The sequence below is a fragment of the Podarcis cretensis genome (genome assembly GCF_951804945.1).
Source record: "Podarcis cretensis genome assembly, chromosome: 4".
Taxonomy (NCBI): domain Eukaryota; kingdom Metazoa; phylum Chordata; class Lepidosauria; order Squamata; family Lacertidae; genus Podarcis; species Podarcis cretensis.
The window spans coordinates 32,739,215-32,757,054 of record NC_137173.1 but is presented as its reverse complement, the minus strand read 5'-3'; the positions used below and the strand labels follow the sequence as shown (position 1 = coordinate 32,757,054).

The following is a 17,840-nucleotide window of genomic DNA, read 5'->3' as shown; positions in this document are numbered from 1 at the left end:
CATGTTATGGGATTTTCTTTTGGGGTTTTATGTTGTAAACTGTCCTGTGATCTTCAGATGAAGGGTGCTTTATTTATTTATTTATTTATTTAATTTCAGGTTGAATCAGGAGACTTTGTTCATCATTTTGATAGGGTTGCCATACGTTCGGGAATTCCCCGATATGTCCTCTTTTGGAGGTCCTACATGCCTATCTGGGGGGGGGTTACATTTTTAAGCAAATGACATGGATTTTGGGTTTTTTAATGGGGGGGGGCTATGGCTCTGGTATGGGGGCTCTGACCCGGTGGCAGCGGAAGGGCTATCAGGCGATTGTCAAAAAAAAGCTCAACAACATTTTGTGTCCAGATTTTTACCTTTTGAAATATGTCAAACACCCATTCTGCTTCTGTTGTTGATGGTAACTTTAGATTTCTCCCTAAAAGGCAGAATATAAAGCACATAAATAAATGCAGCACGTATATACATAATGACAAGGCACACTAACCTACTGGACCTGGACCCTGGGGGGACGGGAATAGGTTCTAAGGCGTTTTCCCTACATATTTGATTCAGGATTTCATGTGTTTTCCTCTTTCTCCATAAAAAGTCATCAGAGATATTCACTCCACTGACACGTATGGAGAACCAGACAGGAGATCCGTTTATGAGAAGGGACAGAACTGCAGATACCATACATATTTTGTGGCTGTGTTGTGTGCCCACCTTCTCATGTTGAGAAGTGACAGTCTATAATTTGATATTGCCTTTCTTTTTGTTTTGAATGATAAAAAAATGGTGTTTAAAAAATGACTATGTTTTGTATTTCCCATTCAATGCACTGATTCACCTTGCAGATTTCCAGACTACACTGGAATTGATTTGTTAGTTGTGTGTAGATGGGATTATTATACATTTTTAAATTGTAACACTGAACTGTCTAAATCCTCCTCTGATATGCCTATGGTTCCACTGATTTGAGGTGGATAATCTGGGATAGCTCTCTCCCTTTGATTGTTCTGAAGTGCAGATCAGAAATATACAAAGTAATGTGTCAATGAGAGCTTTCTGATATGAGAACTAAATAGTGAAATATCTCCATCTGTCTTTTAAGTTATAAAGCTACTGATAAGACCGTTTGGCAAATGCTTGATGAAGAGCTCTGAATTTTACTCTGCACCAGTTTATTCACCAGTTTATTTGAATAGTAAGGACAAAGGAATATTTATCTTGTCAAGTACCATAAATAAACCCATTAAAGTCATATATCTCTGTGGAATAATAAAGCGGGATGGTACAGTAAATATATTAGTTCTGCTCCATTTTGTATTTGTGGTGTTTCCCTTAACAGACTACAGCATTCTTGTTTCTATCAGAAATATCCACTGAATTGAAAAGTGCTGTTGTTGGAGATGTCTTGCTCATTATATTGTTATATATATATATTTACATACAATATATTATATTGTAATATATATGTTTGTGTGTGTGTGTTTTCTTAGTGTTTGGAAGACTGGCATTTTTTTGTAATACTTTTTTGTAATTAAAATATCAGTGCTGTACAAAAGCAAATATGATATAGGATACAAACACAATGGCACAGTATTCATGCACAGTGAATTAGGAAAGTGCTGCAAAGAAAGTCAGGCCCTGTCCAACTAGCCCACTGTTCATCATTCTGACTGGCAGCAGGCAGAGGTACAGTGGTACCTCGGGTTAAGAACTTAATTCGTTCCAGAGGTCCGTTAAGAACCTGAAACTGTTCTTAACTTGAGGTACCACTTTAGCTAATGGGGCCTCCCGCTGCCGCCGCACCACTGCCGCTCAATTTCTGTTCTCATCCTGAAGCAAAGTTTTTTAACCTGAGGTACTATTTCTGGGTTAGCGGAGTCTGTAACCTGAAGCGTCTGTAACCTGAAGCATCTGTAACCTGAGGTACCACTGTATTCCCTGTCACCTGTCACTGATCTCCTTAGTTGAAGATGCCAAAAATTCAACCTTGGACCTTCAAGCATGAATAGTTTTTTCTCATCCCCTTTATGACCAGACGTCCCTATAGTCCAGGTATGGAAAGCCTGTGGCTCTCCAGATGGTGTTGGGCTACAAATGACATCATTCCTGAACAATAGAGTGGAATGGAATGGGCTTGGAGTCCATAAATTTCTGGAGGTTCCCCATCTCTGCCTATAGTTCATGGGTTATAACTTCTCCTAGCGCACAAATAGCTGTGCATTGCCCATATATCGAACCACCCTGAGATCTACAGGTATAGGGCAGCATATAAATTTAATAATAATAAAGAAAGAATAAGTACAACTCTGCCTTCAGGTATGGCCTCCTTCGAATTCCTGGAACTAAGACTTGCTGCAGGCATCTACTTTAGGAGCATAGCCAGAGAGCTGTGTAGAGCACACAGATGGGTGGACGTGTCCTTTTCTGTTCCAATTTCTCTTTTTTTCCAATTGTAAGTTTAGTTCTCTACATTTCCATGTGAGTTTGCAATGTTTAAAAGTGTCCTCGTTAAATTCAGCAGGATTTTAGTGCGAATTTCTCCTAATAGGCACATCCTTGTATGCAATTTTGCCTAATATACACATTTCCCCTTATATAATGCATATCTGTATGCTACTTTCATTCATATATGCTTTTTAATGCACACTTTACCCTAGTGTATGTGTTTTGTACACATTACTTGGCTGGAGAACCGCATTGCAAAATTAAGAGAACAGTAGATTTCGAAGGATGGCTGTTTCGGGTCTGCATATTGTTTTGGAAAGCGATAGGTAGATTTGCCTGCAAATGTCCTGATCATACTTAAATTTGCACCAAATTGTACAGATCCATCACTTGAAGGCCATAAGCTGAAGAAGTCAGAATGCAAACATTTGTTGGCTGGAAGCAATCCATCCTCACTTTTGGTTTCTTGGAAACATTGATTGGTGTAAGTGTAGGTCGATAGAGGCTTTTGTGTTTGCATTCAAACATTAATCAATCACATTTTATTAAAAATTTAAAATCATAAGTGAGACACAAGAGCTTGGAAAACATTTGGGGTCTGCTGTACAAGGGAATGAATAACACATTTAATACCAAAACCACACTTATTAGGAAAACAGAATGCAATATTATGGCTGTTTTACTATCACAGTTTTAAATACCAGTAATATTTAGTTATGATAATAAGGTAGCAAAAAGGCTTACTGCCAGGGAAGGGTGCCAGGTCCAGACTCCGAGAACATTGCTGTATGTGACTTTCCATACCACATTGTTGCTATTGAGCAAAAGGTCAGTAAGCAAACATTGCATATATTGTATTTGGTTCAAAATGTGGACTACATTTATCAAATGTCATGCTGCTGTAAATTTGGGCACACAAACACAGTGAATACTTTCCATTCTGTCTTTCATTGTCCGACAAAGGAAATTAGTATAGATTGACTACATATCCCCAAGGGAGTGTTGTTTGAATTGTTTCTTTCTTGTGTAGTGTAACAATCAAAGTAGTAACTAGAATAGACAGTGTAGAGCCTGCAACTGACTTTCCACAAAAACCCCTTTCGTGCACCTCAGTTTCTCTATATGTGATATGCAAATATGACAACTATTTTATGGAGTGCCAAGCATTTTACAGTGCAGAGGTAAAGCCTTTCCCTTGTTGAAGCTGTTATCGAGGGGTTTTAATGGAGATGCAGAACTTCCAGGCTGATCAATGACAGTGACAGCTAAAGTAAAAATGGATGAATCAAAGTGACATTACAAGGAACAGAAAACCAAGGAGGCAAGTAGCAATAGATTAGATCTATAGGCATGGAAAGATGGGCATCTAGGAGAGGCAGATAAGAAGACAGAACATAAATTCAAAGGCTCAGTGAGGGATTAGTAAATTGAAGGGCTGCTGGGGTACATACAATAACCCTTTTATTGGGATTTCCATTGACACCTGGAATAATGGATGACTGAACCAAACAGTGGGAGGAAAACACCAGAGAGGGGAAAACACTTGTGCTATTCTCTGTCATAATCCTAAAGACTCCCTTAGAAGCCCAGTCTGAACTCTTACAAGTGATGGAATTAGTGGGACACTTCTTACATCTGTGCCATAGGCAACTAATACAGGGGAAAATCCATTGCTTTGAATCCTAAATGTGCTTTAGATCCAGGAAAGGATCCTGCTGGTGGAAGGAGGATTTTTTCATTTTGGCCAATTACCCCTCTTCCCCATGTTTCCAAAGGCTCCCCCCACCAATTCTCTGGGGACACATTTTCAGGGGCTGCAGGGAGGGAGGAGAATTGCCAAAAGTTGGTTCCATTCCTTCAGCTAGTGGAAGCAATTTCAGGATCTCTAAAAGTCTCATAAGTTTTTCTAAGTGTTACGGGCCTATGATATAGGAATGGCTGAATCACACAAAGTTTCTGCATCGAAAGACAAATCTCATTTCAACATTTAGGTTGGTTTATACCAGGAATGGGGAATCTTTTCCAGCCAAAGGACCATGTTTCTTCATAGACAACCTTTCAGGGACCAAGTGTCAGCAGTGGTTGGAGCTAGTGGCAAAAGTGGGTGGAGCAATGGATGTGACTGGAAAAGCCCAACTCACATTTCCCAAAACTAGGTAACTAACGGATATTTATGTTGTGAATAGGTGTCAAAAGATGATCTGTACTGATTTCAGCATGTACTGTTGACAGCAACATACATTGACTCACCTTCTGGAAGACTGGTTGAAAATCAAAACAGGCTGATGGAAAAAGAGAAATCATGGCTGTCATGGGCTCAGAGCATTGTGTGAATAGGTTCACGTTTATGCACTAAGTAAGTATTGTGCATTACTCACCATGTTATGCATTTCACGCATTTGATTCCTGCGCAAAAAGAAACAAGTTAAAGTAGCGGATATAATTATGGTTATATATTCTGATGTGAAATGGTAATGCCAAGGGTAGAGTAGATGTGAGTCATTCTTTAGCAGCAGAATAAAGGGAAAGGCAGATGACAGCTAATCTCACACATACATATTTACCACAAAACACTGTTGTTGTTTTTTAATAGAGAGAGGGAGAGGAATATAACTACTATAACTCATGTCCAAAATAATCCCCTTTCAGGGGGGAAAAATTGCATGCTGCAATACAGACATAGCCTAAGTGGGATGGATCATAGGCTGGTAAGTGCTTGCCAAGAGAACTGAATGACCTTTGCTGTGGCTGCAGAAAAAGGGCAGACCTCAAAGACCAGAAGGGTTGGCCAGGGATTGCACCACACACAGAGAGAGCCTACACATAAGCACAGTAGGTCAAGAATTATTATATTTTGTTGGATTCTGTGCTGGCTAGATTTCAGAAAAACAGAGCCACACCCCATTCAGCCCATCGAGAGTATACCTGGCACCAACTGCTGAACATTTGTATGTATGCATCTGTCCAAAGAATATAAGACAAGCCTGCTGGATCAGGCAAATGACCTCTCTAGTCCAGTCCTGCAAACTGGACATGAACGCAATAGCACTCAGCCAACCGGCGATTCCCAGCAACTGTCAGGCCCTGAAAACTGGGTCAGCAGTGGAGCAAGCCAATCAGGCACCTGGAGCAGCGTGCGCCCTGTGCACAGGGGCAGAACAAGCTGCCTGCGGGGTGGCGTAAGCTAGGGCAGGATGCTCTGTGAGGCCTCCAAGGAGTCTGCCTGCCTCCTCCCACTCAGCCACCCTACAACTGAGGGGGAGGCGGTGGCTGGATTGTCTGGGGGAGTGCGGAGCCTGCGTGTGATGGCCTGGGATTCAGACTCAGATGCTGAACCTGAGGGATCCCAGCCTACACAGGATTCCCCGCCTCCAGAACCAGCTGAGCCAGAGCTGGGGCATGAGCCTGAAGGGTCCTCACCTGTGCTGGATCCTCAGGTGCAGACATTTGCTGAGTCTGCTCTGGCTCCTGAGGTGATGGAGGACCCATTGCCTGCAGGTGCTCCACTCTCAGCCCCGGCAGAGGAAGCTGAGGTTGCCTCTGGGTCCGGTAACCCTCCAGCCTCTCCTGAGCTGCAGAAGCTCGGGGCAGAGAGGCCGAGGGAACTAAGTTCCCGCAGGAGGAGTGCTCGCCTCCAGGCCAGGAGAGGCGAGTCACCAGAGGATCGGGGCCGCCCTATGCCTCGAGGCAGATAAAAGCTGGTCAGCCCAAGCCCCAAGTTGCGGGAGCAACATTGTTGGTTGCTAGTTCCTGCCTGAGCTCCTGACCCGCCCTGGCTCCCTGCTTGCATGTCTGTTCCTGACTTCACCCGACTCCTTGCCCTGCACTCAGCTTCAGCTACTACAGACTGCCTCCATGTTGCGCCTTTGACCACGGACTGGACTTGGACCTCGCCTCTCGGGTAACCCATGGGGCCAGCACACTGCGGTTGCCCACCCACCATGTCACTCCCAGGAGAGACATGTGACTTGGGCATGCTGCAGGCCTCGCGGTGAGTTCCACCCAGCATTTTGTCACCCCTCTCAGTAGTGACACCTGGGGCTACCCGCCCCCACTGCACCTGCTTGTCAGTATATGGAAACATCACGGCTGCAGACAGCCAGATTGTTGACACTACATGATGCGCTTATCTGTGGGAAAGAAGAATTTCCCAGGACGTTCACAGGCTGGATAAGTCTTTGTGAAGAGTGTAACTTGAAACCCTCTGTGTGCGCATGTTCAGGAAGTTTGTCAGACTTGCTGGAAGAACTGAACTGAAAGGATGTGTTTTTCTCAAGTGCTGTAATGTCAGAAATAAACATCATGTAAATAGATTTCTGACTTATTTTCTTTCCCTTGCGGAAGCAGGAGGGAAGGGTTGTGCATTTTGCCCATGCTTGGGAAAATGTCGCCTATCAAAATCTCCCTGGTCTGTCCGAGATATCAGCCAGAGGAGGTTACCGGTAAGCAAGCTCCGAGGACAGTGAGAGGGGCCAGTCTCTATGGAGGGGGGCTTGCAAACCAACACTGCTTTCCTCCGCCCCTGGACTGGGTTTGTGTTGAGGTAGTTTTGTTCTCACCAGTGTGTAGCTCTTGGCTTGAGCCATGAACAGAGAGATCTATTAACCCCTTCCTTTGTAGCAGTGTTTCCCAACCACCAGCAGCATCATAATCATAATCATCATGTGTACTACTCCTTCCATTCTACACAGAACAAACTCTTACCAAACAAAGGACCTTGTGTCAAAATCCAGAGATGGATTGTCTTTTGACAACAATGTGAAAGAGGAGAGACTGAAACAGATACTCCCCCTAATTCATTGTCTCGCACAGAGCTGAGCATGAGCAAGAGATCCCTTTAAATTATTACACATTATAAACTGTTTCCCATTAAAAGGCAATGAAAGAAAACTGTACTTAACGTGGGGTGTAGGGGCAATGACACAGATAGCATTGCACAACATATACCAATCTGCTACCGAATCAGCAAGAGGCAATAATAATAAATGGGCTCAGGAGACTGAATTCAAAACATGCTTTATTTAGTCTTGCTCTAATGGGAATTAAGCCCCCAAATCAATGTGAACCCCTGTGCATAAAAATGCTTATATTAGTGAAACATACAAAAATGCATTATATAAAGGAAAATTGCTTTGGAAAAAAATGTATATTAAGGAAAATCGCAGACAAACATGTATATATTAGGGGAAATTTGCATTAAAATGTTGGTGAATTTTCATGAGGGCTAACAAAAATAATTCCCATACTGATGTGGAAATGTGAAGAACTGAACTGAAGTCAGGAAAAATGAGAAACTGAGAAAAACCAAAACTGACAGATTTGCCTGTCCCTTGCTACAACAAGTGCAACTTACTCTGCCATTGCCATTGGTTTTATCAATATCCTGTTGATTTGCCACTCTTCTTTTAGTACCAGACATTATAGTTTTTTCACCTTGATTTTCAGGCTTCTAGAATCAACATACAAGCATATATTCATTATACGTTTATTGTATTATATCATACCATTGTTTCTGTAATTCCCTCCCCCTTTTTTCTTAATGCTCATTATCATTCTCTCAGCAAATCTGACAGCAGAGAATAGCGGGACCTTCTTGGCTATGCCACTCTGGTTATGGAACTCCCTCCTGTCAGAGATACACTTGTCCCCGTTGTTGATGCCTTTCTGACATCTGTTAAAGACATATCTGTTTTATGTGGTCTTTGGGGACTCAAGACATGTTTGGCCAGTTTCTATCTGTGTCAGCTTCTGTATTGCTGCTATTTTGTAACTGAATTGTGTGTTAGATCGTTTTATGATTTCAATATTGATTTTATGTGCTATTTTGTTGCATTCCGTGTATACCGTCCTGAGAATTTTGGTTGAAGGGCAGCTCATCAAGACCCTCTTGGCTCCCCCCAACCCAAAATTAATAGCTGCTCTGCAGTCTTTGTGTTTGGACAGGGGCAGCTTTTGATTTCTAGAACAATTTTAAATATGAGCATACCAATATTTATGAATTTATGATGAGGTGAGCACAGATTAGGGTAGAGACGCATGTTTGTTTACTTTGGGGGTAACTTGGATTTCTATAAAATCCCAAGGCTATATGGCTGTCAGAGGTGATACCAAAAGGAACAGCAAGTCACTAAGGAACTGCCAGAAATTTACAGTCAAACTCCACATTCCAAATTAAGAAGCATTGTTAAGATTAGAGATAAGGGACAAAGGAGAAATCAGAAAGAAAGAAAGAAAGAAAGAAAGAAAGAAAGAAAGCATTTATTTAGAGAATATCTCTAGATTAGATACTCTTGAAGAAGTCTCATCCATGGTGTTCAGTAAATGAAGACTGGATGACAAACTTAACATGTCCCAATGTTTATTCCTGTGGGATCAAAGGAGGGAGTGGACAGAGGGAACAAAATTCACTAATTAGATGTAACCAGAGGAAGCTTCATGTTCCTTCCTATCCAAGAACACCTGTGGAGATGGGCTACTGACACTTTTCCAACCCAGGGTGATGTGAACTGGGAGAGAGTTCCTTACTGCAAACCATACAGGCAGCGACCGTTTTAGGCGCATCTGATACGTGAGCATCATGCCAAACTTGGTAGTGACCCGAAAACGTCACTAAAACATCACAAAAAGGGAAAAGGTGGTGGGGGGGGGAACAAGGTTGTTGCAGACTTTTTCAATGGCATTTCAAATATATGTGATTTCACTAAAACACATGGTGCCTTGGAATGTGTAAATTGGGAGTTGCCTGTATTGCATTTATGTTGGAGGGGCAGAGGGAGAAATGCTGTATTAGACTGTGATGCTTGAATACTTTGCATTGTCAACTTCCTGTTCTGTAGATTGTGCCTATATCAGTGTGGGGGTATTTCTAAGTTCCTTAATGTGCACTTATGTTCCCCAAAATTCTTTGGAAGAACTCCATCTCATATCTAATCAAATTGGGCCACTGACAAGACACCCTGCGATGCTTTAGGGAAATCCTGGAGTTGGACTGGATGCAGTGTGAGGGCACTGCTGAAGGGAACCAGGCAGGACAGCTTTAAAGCTTAAGTGGATTACATTTCTATATAACCCAGTTATGGGTCTGTGGATTCAAGAGAGTCCCCCCCCCCCCCGGCTGCCTGCCTGTCAGATAGTTCCCCTGACAGGCAGGGTTTTATTAGCTTTTCCAACCCAGCTCTCTCAGCATCTTTCTTTCCCCCCTGATCACATCCCTCAGCTGGCTGTCTCAACTCTTCCGGTATCTCTGTGTTCCCTAGAGCCCTTCATCATTTAGCTGCACCAGCTGCCTGCATTGGCCTCCCCACAACAAAGCCCAACCCTTTCCTCTTCCCCAGTGCTTCCTACAACAACCACTGGACATTTTGCTTCTTTTCATCTCTGCTTGCAGCAAATCTCCTATAGGCACTAGTAAATGTTTCACATGGGTAAGCCCCCCAACTCAGAACTGCTGTGGTCTACATCAGAACACTTCATGTTTGGAAGATTATCCCAGTTATGTGCTTCTGATGGTGACAGTGGCTTACGGAGTTCTGAAAACCCCTTGAACATTAAGTGGGTGGATTTCCCAGTTCCTGAACTCGCAGTCAGTTCTGTTAAACTAACGGAAGCTGTATACGCTAAGGATTTCTACTGTGTAAAAGGAAAAGGGTCAAGGGACCCCTGACCATTAGGTCCAGTCGTGGCTGACTCTGGGGTTGTGGTGCTCATCTCGCTTTATTGGCCGAGGTGTACAGCTTCCAGGTCATGTGGCCAACATGACTAAGCCGCTTCTGGCGAACTAGAGCAGCACACAGAAACGCCGTTTACCTTCCCGCCGGAGCGGTACCTATTTATCCACTTGCACTTTGACGTGCTTTCGAACTGCTAGGTTGGCAGGAGTTCTACTGTGTATGTGGTCATAAAATGGCTGATGTGCTAGAGATGAGTGAATCTGTTAATTTCATTTTTAAATTCAGTTCTCCACATTTCCACAACATGTAATCATAGAATTGCAGAGTTAGAAAGGACACTGAGGATCATCTAGTCTGAACTCCTGCAATGCAGGAATCTCAACTAAAGCATCCATGTCAGATGGCCATCCAACTTCTGTTTAAAAATCTCCAATGAAGGAGAGTCCACCATCTCCCAAGGGAGTCCATCCCACTGTTGAACAGCTCTTACTGTCAGAAAGTTCTTCTGGATGCAAAATTGGACTCTTCTTTATTGTTACTTGAAGCCATTGGTTCAGGTTCTATCCTCTGGAGCAGAAAAAAACAAGTTTTGTGATTTATTTTTTTAAATCTTCATTAAAATTCACCAGCATTTTAATTTGAATTTCTCATAATATAAACATTTTTATAAAGCAATTTCCTATAAGAGAATGCATTTTTGTATGTTATTTTCACTGATATGTGCATTTCGTAAACACTTTGTCTTAGTATATGCCATTTTGTGTTGCTTTGAAAAATTTGGAGAAATGTGAAATTTGAAGGATTGTTGTGTTTCATTTTGTGTATTATTTCAGAAAGTGCAAATTACAAAGGCCCAGCTCTGAAAACCAGCTGATTTGAATTTCTCTCCCCTCCCAGTTTCTTGTAGCCTTTTCTTCTTGGGGAACTATTGTAACATAAGAGGAGTAAGTTCATATTCCAGTCCACAAATCTGAAGAACAGCTATCTCCTTTTTTTCTAAGGTGATACTGTACTTATGCCTGCTCTATTGTGCCTTTCAAGACCCAAGACATGTCAGATTCCTATAGTTTTAGCAAGCGGACATTGCCACTTTTTTTGAGGAGGATGCCATATACCCAGTAGCAGCCGGTGGGATGGGTGGGGCTATGTTCCTTTCCTGGCTTCCCAATGATGTCCATCGCTGCTAGTTACTGAGAGGGAGGAGCAAGCCAGGGTGTGCAGCTCGGCAGGGTGCAAGCACAGCATTGGGAGCATTGCACTGGCTTGGCCACTGTGTGTGCACTGTGCTGAGCTCCCCACGCCCTTGCCCCTCTCCCATTAAAGTTCAGACAGACTATGGACAGTATCTAGCTAGTGCATCAGTGCAAGAATTTATGCTTGCATAGTGGGATTTTCCAATTGTGCATACTCTGTGCCCTCTCCAGTTCTGCTCTGGAGAGTTGACGGAGCCCAAAACAGAGATAGTGGGTGCACTGGAAGAGGAAAGTGGGAAAAGTCCCATGGTGCAAGCAAAAATCCTTCTATTGATGGGATGATTAATTAGCTTAGCATTGGGTACAATCCTTAGAAGCCCTCAGATCCATGGCCAGCTTGGAACTTCCCCTGGTGACACCCCAGTGGTCCATTTTGGGTTCTTTTGCTGGCAGTATTATTGCATCTGCCCTGCTTTCTGTGGCCTTAGTGGGGCCTCTGTGGTGGTGGAGCTTGCCACCAGTAGAGGCCATTGGAGAGGATGTCTCTAACCCCCTCCAGCAGCATGGATCGGGTTTTAGGACTGCAGCCTAGTTTTCCATAATGTTTATGAAAGGCTGGCAAATTCTAGTAATCTCCCTGACTTTTTGGAAATAAAAAACATAGATGTTACTCCTGTTTCAGTTTTGCTAAATGTGGATAACAGAGAAAAGCACCCCAATGGCCTTTCTGTACTTTACCATTTATAGTGGTGTATAGTCGATGTTTGATCTGACATTTTTCAGAGTGAATTTGTAGCTGATTGTTTGCTCCTTTGGTCACACGTCACTGTTGTTAGAGAGGGAGTGCATGGCTTTCCTTTCCACCCTAATGGTGAGTTGTGCTCGAATTGAAAAAAAGTTCTGTCCCTTATGGACTTGTGTTTCTCAAGCTAGTAAATGCCAGAATTTTGATCGCACACATACAGATAGCCCTTTTGCAGGGTTAAAAAAGAATACTAGAATCGTAGAGTTGGAAAGCACTCATTTAGTCCACCCCCTTGCAAACAAGACTCACAACTGTGTCAAGTATTCTGGAATTCTATGCCTGTATGGAAGATTAGAAGGGGAACTACATGTCTGTCTGAGCAATGACAAATCGAGTTATTGTGATGGAATTTTGTCTGCAGCTAATGACTTCTGTTGTGGGCAGTACTTTGACCCATGCCATCATCTCTGTCTGCCATATCCCTCATCTGAACTGAGCTCACAAGCTGACAATTCACACTGGTCAGAAGGAAATGGTGCACAACAGATACCTCCTAAACCACATCCACCAACCCCCTTCACACAGAAAGTGTGCAGCACTTGTACACATGCCACACAGATGAACATAGTGAGGATCTTTCACAAAAGTCAGTTTTTTTGTATTAGAGTAAAATCCTTTTCTTTCTAGTATATTATTCAGGTATATTATCTGAATCATGATGACATCATGCGGTCACATGCCAAAAAAATCCATAAAACCCAGCAACTAGACCACAATGAATGGTTGTGGTTCGAGGACCCGAACCCCGCGCAGTGGAATGAAACACAAGGACACGTGATATAAGGTTAATGGGCAAGAAAAGGCCACAACTTTATTGATTACAGCAAGTAAAAAGGTATTGGCTTAGGCATTGGATTACGTCAGCTGACTACACCCACTTGGAGAGGGGTGAGTCTAAAAAACAAAGGGGGGGTTTATTCACCAGTAGGTGGAACCTGTTGATGCTAATCCAACTATAGGCTCTCCCCTGATGTCACCAAGGGTCGTGCCATGGCCTCCCGCCAAGCAGGCATCGGACAGAATACACGACCGCCGGATTCCTTTAACGGAATACCCAAAAATTGAAGGCGCAGGCAATGGCCACACCTAGCCCTTCGACACCACAACACATTATTCCAATGCCTAACCTACCCACCAATACCACAAAAGTTGTGATGATTGCTACGAGGTAGGTGAAAAAACCAAAAAGCCTAATGCCAAATGGAAAAATTTCTACCAGGCCCCCTGGACAACCAGGGAGACCAACCTAAGGTCCATAGCAAGGCCAAAAGAAAACTGGAAGCCCTGCTCTAAGGGAGTGGAGGGTGGGTGACTCGCAACGGGACGACAAAAAGTGAGGGCTGGAGGCTGGCGCTGCAGCAATTCAGGCTGCTGTACACGCCCCCTTGAAGGCACCTGGTTGGGTGCCTGGCCGAGGGCGAGGGCGCCAGCCAGGTGAGTGGGAGGCAGGGGGCAAACGCCCCCCTGCTTGAGGCGGAGTCCGGCTCCCAGCCACAACCACTCTTGCAGGGAGGAGAGTCTTAAGTGAAAAACAGAAACTGTTCTTACACAAAAATGGAAAGATAAGGAAGTGCCAAGTGTTCATCAGTGGATATTAAGAAATGAAGTTATAGCAATTAATGGGGAATTTCATTCCACTCCAACTCAAACTTTCCATGGAAATAGCATACAGTAGGTTCCAGACTATTGAACTGTCTTGTTGCTCTTTGTCCACTAAACAGAAGGAAAAGCACTCCTATTGAATTTGATGGGGCATACTACTATGTAAGTGAGGTTAGGACTGCAGCCCAAATCCTGTGTAACTGCTCTCCATTTTTAGTTCTTGTGCTGATGATTTATTCATTTCTAATATTTATAGACCACTTTCCACCATAGACGGTCACAAAGCTGTTTACAGAACAAGCAATAAAAACAGTTCATTAGTCAAATAAGATGTTAAAACAAACCAAAACCACAGGTGAAAACCTAAGTTCCATAACTAGGTTTAATGTGTTGGAATCCATGGTTTACGTGCAGCTTTGCAAGCAGCAATTAATGTCTCCACAGCCTGGGAAGACAGAGCATGAAAGGAATCTGCCTAGAGATAAGGAGACCCAGCAACAGCTCAGTGATTGGCTGAGGTCCCTCATACAGGCAGCATGACCTATGACACAGGTGGTTGGTGTGGTTAGTGTTGGAGTTGTTGAGGAGTTGCTGAGAGTGAAGAAGTCCTGTTGTAAATAGTAACTTGTAGATAAGACTTGTATGTTTACTGCTGTATTTAATAAACTACAAGAATCAAGTTACTAGTCAACAGTCTTTGTTCCTGATCATCGTCCTGACTGGGCAATCTCAAGAGTTGCCTAAGAACCACTGCAGTGCTCTGCTATACTCTGCTAAGCTGTGCAACAGGCAAAAGCACTTCAAAAGTCCAAACAGCTTTCAAAAGTTTTAACATAATGTAACTTACCTAAAATGCTGGCTGGAATAGAAAAGTCTTTGTCAAGCAGGAGGGAGGGGGTCTGACTGATCTTAGCTGGAAGGGAGTTCCACAGTCACACCCACAATACTGAATGCACAGCTCCTGGTGGATACCAACCATGCATTGCAGCCATGGGAGACTACTGTGTTATGTTCCCATTAGGTTATGCTAGCAGAATATTGTAGCCATGTACGGTAACTCTGGTGCTACATCAGTGCAATCCCACTGCCATCATGCTATTGCTAGTTCATGGATTTTGTTGTGATCATAAGGCTTTCCAGCCAGTCTAACTGGGCCATATAACTGTATTGTGAGATATATAGATGAATAGCTTACTGTTCTTTGAATTAGAACAGATTTCCCCTTTCCAGAGTGAAAAACATCTAAGATATGTTGCTAGATTAAAAACCAGGGAAGCTGGTGGCAAGTGCTTGTTATTTTTAACTGAGAGCTGTACTCAACATTACACAAAGAGACTGCGCAGGTCAAGGCAAATGACCCTTACATGTCCCTGCAGTGAGAACCAAATCAAGCAAACTCGCGTTATGTGAGAATCAGCTGCCTTTTCAGTATCTGTGTATCAGTGTGTGTGTATACCATACTTTCAGCATAAGAAAAATTCTGAACTCTTCCCATGAAATTTCAGCTCTGCCCTGATGGAATGAGGGACATTAATGGATCAAAATCATGGCTTTGGAACATCTGAAATAGAGGTGCAGTTCCACATTGGGATGTGAGATTACTGTGCTAAAGTTTCCCCAAATATTTCTAGATGCATAAAAAGTCTACAGATGCAATTCAGGTGATTGAGAGAACATAGCTGCTCACTAGCTGTGATATTATTTCTCCCTAGTCTCAGCTGGTGTTGCTGCCAAGATGCTATTGTGAGACACTAAACTTTCCCAGATAACAGGTGTGCCTTTCCCCCTCCAGCTTTAAAAAATAACAACAGGCATTTTTAAAACCAGATTGCTCATAATGGGGAAAAAATAGTGTCTGGGAGGAGTACTCTATTGTGCAAAGAAGGTCTACACACAAACACCTATTTCTGACAGTTTTCATTCTGATACTTTTTTTAACATGAAGTTGCTGTAGCTCGGTGACAGAGCCCATGCTTTTCATGCAGTAAGTCCCAGATTCAGCCTTGGCATCTCCAGTTGAAATGATCCTTCCTTCCTTAATGTTAATAACTTTTATACCACTTAATATAACGAAATTTCTAAGCGCTTCACACAATTTACAATCATCACGTCACCAGCAAAATGTCAGTACACAGTATCAAAAAGCACAATAAGAATCCAGTATATAATATTCTCCCTATTCTGCATGTGGACAAATCAGTGAAGCGGTGTGAAGCGGTGGCACTGAAGAGTTTGAAGAAGAGTTTGGATTTGATATCCCGCCTTTCACTCCACTTCAGGAGTCTCAAAGCGGCTAACATTCTCCTTTCCCTTCCTCCCCCACAACAAACACTCTGTGAGGTGAGTGGGGCTGAGAGACTTCAGAGAAGTGTGACTGGCCCAAGCAGCTGCATGTGGAGGAGCGAAGACGCGAACCCGGTTTACCAGATTCCACCGCTCTTAACCACTACACCACGCTGTAACTCTGGTCTCCTAGCACCGGCACTGCTGCCACTAAACTGGGTCAGGGCACTGCAAGTGTGCTGGCAGAGACACCAGATGGGCTCCACTGGTGTGCCATTCCGCTGTGACCTCTCTACCACTCTGTCCCATGCCACACCATCCCAGTAATGTGTAGCGATGCTGCTGCTGGGAAGCCAGGTCACTCCTGCCTACCAGTGAACTGACCGTTTCTTTGTTGGGCAGGCAAGCAAGTGTGAAGGGAAACAGAGCCCTCCTTCCTGTCACTCAGCCTTTTGACTACTAGTCTCCTGGAAGACAAATATTTGCCACCATCATCCTTCCTTGATTTCATACAAGAGCCATTGCTTCTTCCTTTTCTTGATCGTTCTGGTCTTTCTGGTGTGAGGCCAATTCCTCTATCCCGGAGGACAAGAGGGAAAATTGCACTGGGAGGCCAAAGAGACAAAGGGATGGAAGGCTGGACCTGGCTTATATATTTGTTCACATGGCTCCCTGGTTTAGAGGGGAAGAGGTATATGCCAACAATGGATATCTACACACGCTTTAGTTTGCATATTTCATAGGATGCAACTTTTCCCAGACAGGAAGAATGGGGTTCGGCTATCACAATGATCTGCAATTCCCTAGCATTTCATATGTACAAATGCCACATGTGACAAACTGCATGCGGGAGCTACTCCAAGTTTGAGGAAGGGCCAGCTCAGTGGTAGTTCACATGCTTGGTATGCAGAAGGTTCAATCCCTTGCATCTCCCGATGCTGCTGGGAAAGGCTGCCAATCCGTGTAGACAGTCCTGAGCTAGATATCTCAGTATGCAGCAGCTTCCTTTGCTGTTATTCCTCACATGGAGAAATAGCATCCATGTCAGAATTTTGCAATGCGTGAAAGGCCTTTACTGAATTCATACCTTTTGAAAGTCACAGCGTGGTGTCAGTGAACCTGCCTCTGTGGCACACTCTGCTTTTCTGCCTTCTTCCCGGGTGGCTCTGTATCGTCCTCCTGAGGGGTTCGATGCTGAAGAAGCTGGAATAGATAGAAGCAGAACGGCAGCAGAAGTCAGAGCTTAGCCTTCTTGCCTCGAGGCTCCGTAGTCGATTGAGGTGCCATGTGACTGACTGACTCTGGTGAATTTACAATAGGGTAGATGTCTGGAGAGATAAGGACAACACTATTATATCTCCCTTGCAGCTTATCGCTGCCTAGAGTCATTCTAATAGTAAAACGTGTCATCGGTGCCAAACTGCAGGGGCCTGGATGTGAGAGATGCCGAGCTCCCTTAACTCTTGCTAATTAAATGGGCGCTGGGAACACTTGTAACTCTGGGCTGCTTGTTTCTTTCTTCCTTCAAGCACTGCATAAGGTTAGTCAGAAGATGGTGGCAAAGAGGACGATTTGGGTTCAGAGGAAACCATAGGAATCCTATGTACTAATTCCAGCCTTGGAAACACTAAATGCCAGTTACAGTGGTACCTCGGGTTACATACACTTCAGGTTACATACACTTCAGGTTACAGACTCTGCTAACCCAGAAATAGTGCTTCAGGTTAAGAACTTTGCTTCAGGATGAGAACAGAAATCATGCTCCGGCGGCGCGGTGGCAGCAGGAGGCCCCATTAGCTAAAGTGGTGCTTCAGGTTAAAAACAGTTTCAGGTTAAGAATGGACCTCCAGA

General features: G+C 43.6%; 1 long non-coding RNA gene across 1 annotated transcript; it reads right to left on the bottom strand.

Moving 5' to 3' along the window:
• Positions 1–336: 336 nt before the first annotated feature.
• LOC307214590 lies at positions 337–17,236 on the bottom strand. Its single transcript, XR_013838236.1, has 3 exons — positions 17,077–17,236; positions 4,815–4,842; positions 337–418 (listed from the first exon to the last, which is right to left on the bottom strand). It is a non-coding gene; the product is annotated as an uncharacterized lncRNA (long non-coding RNA).
• Positions 17,237–17,840: the final 604 nt, after the last annotated feature.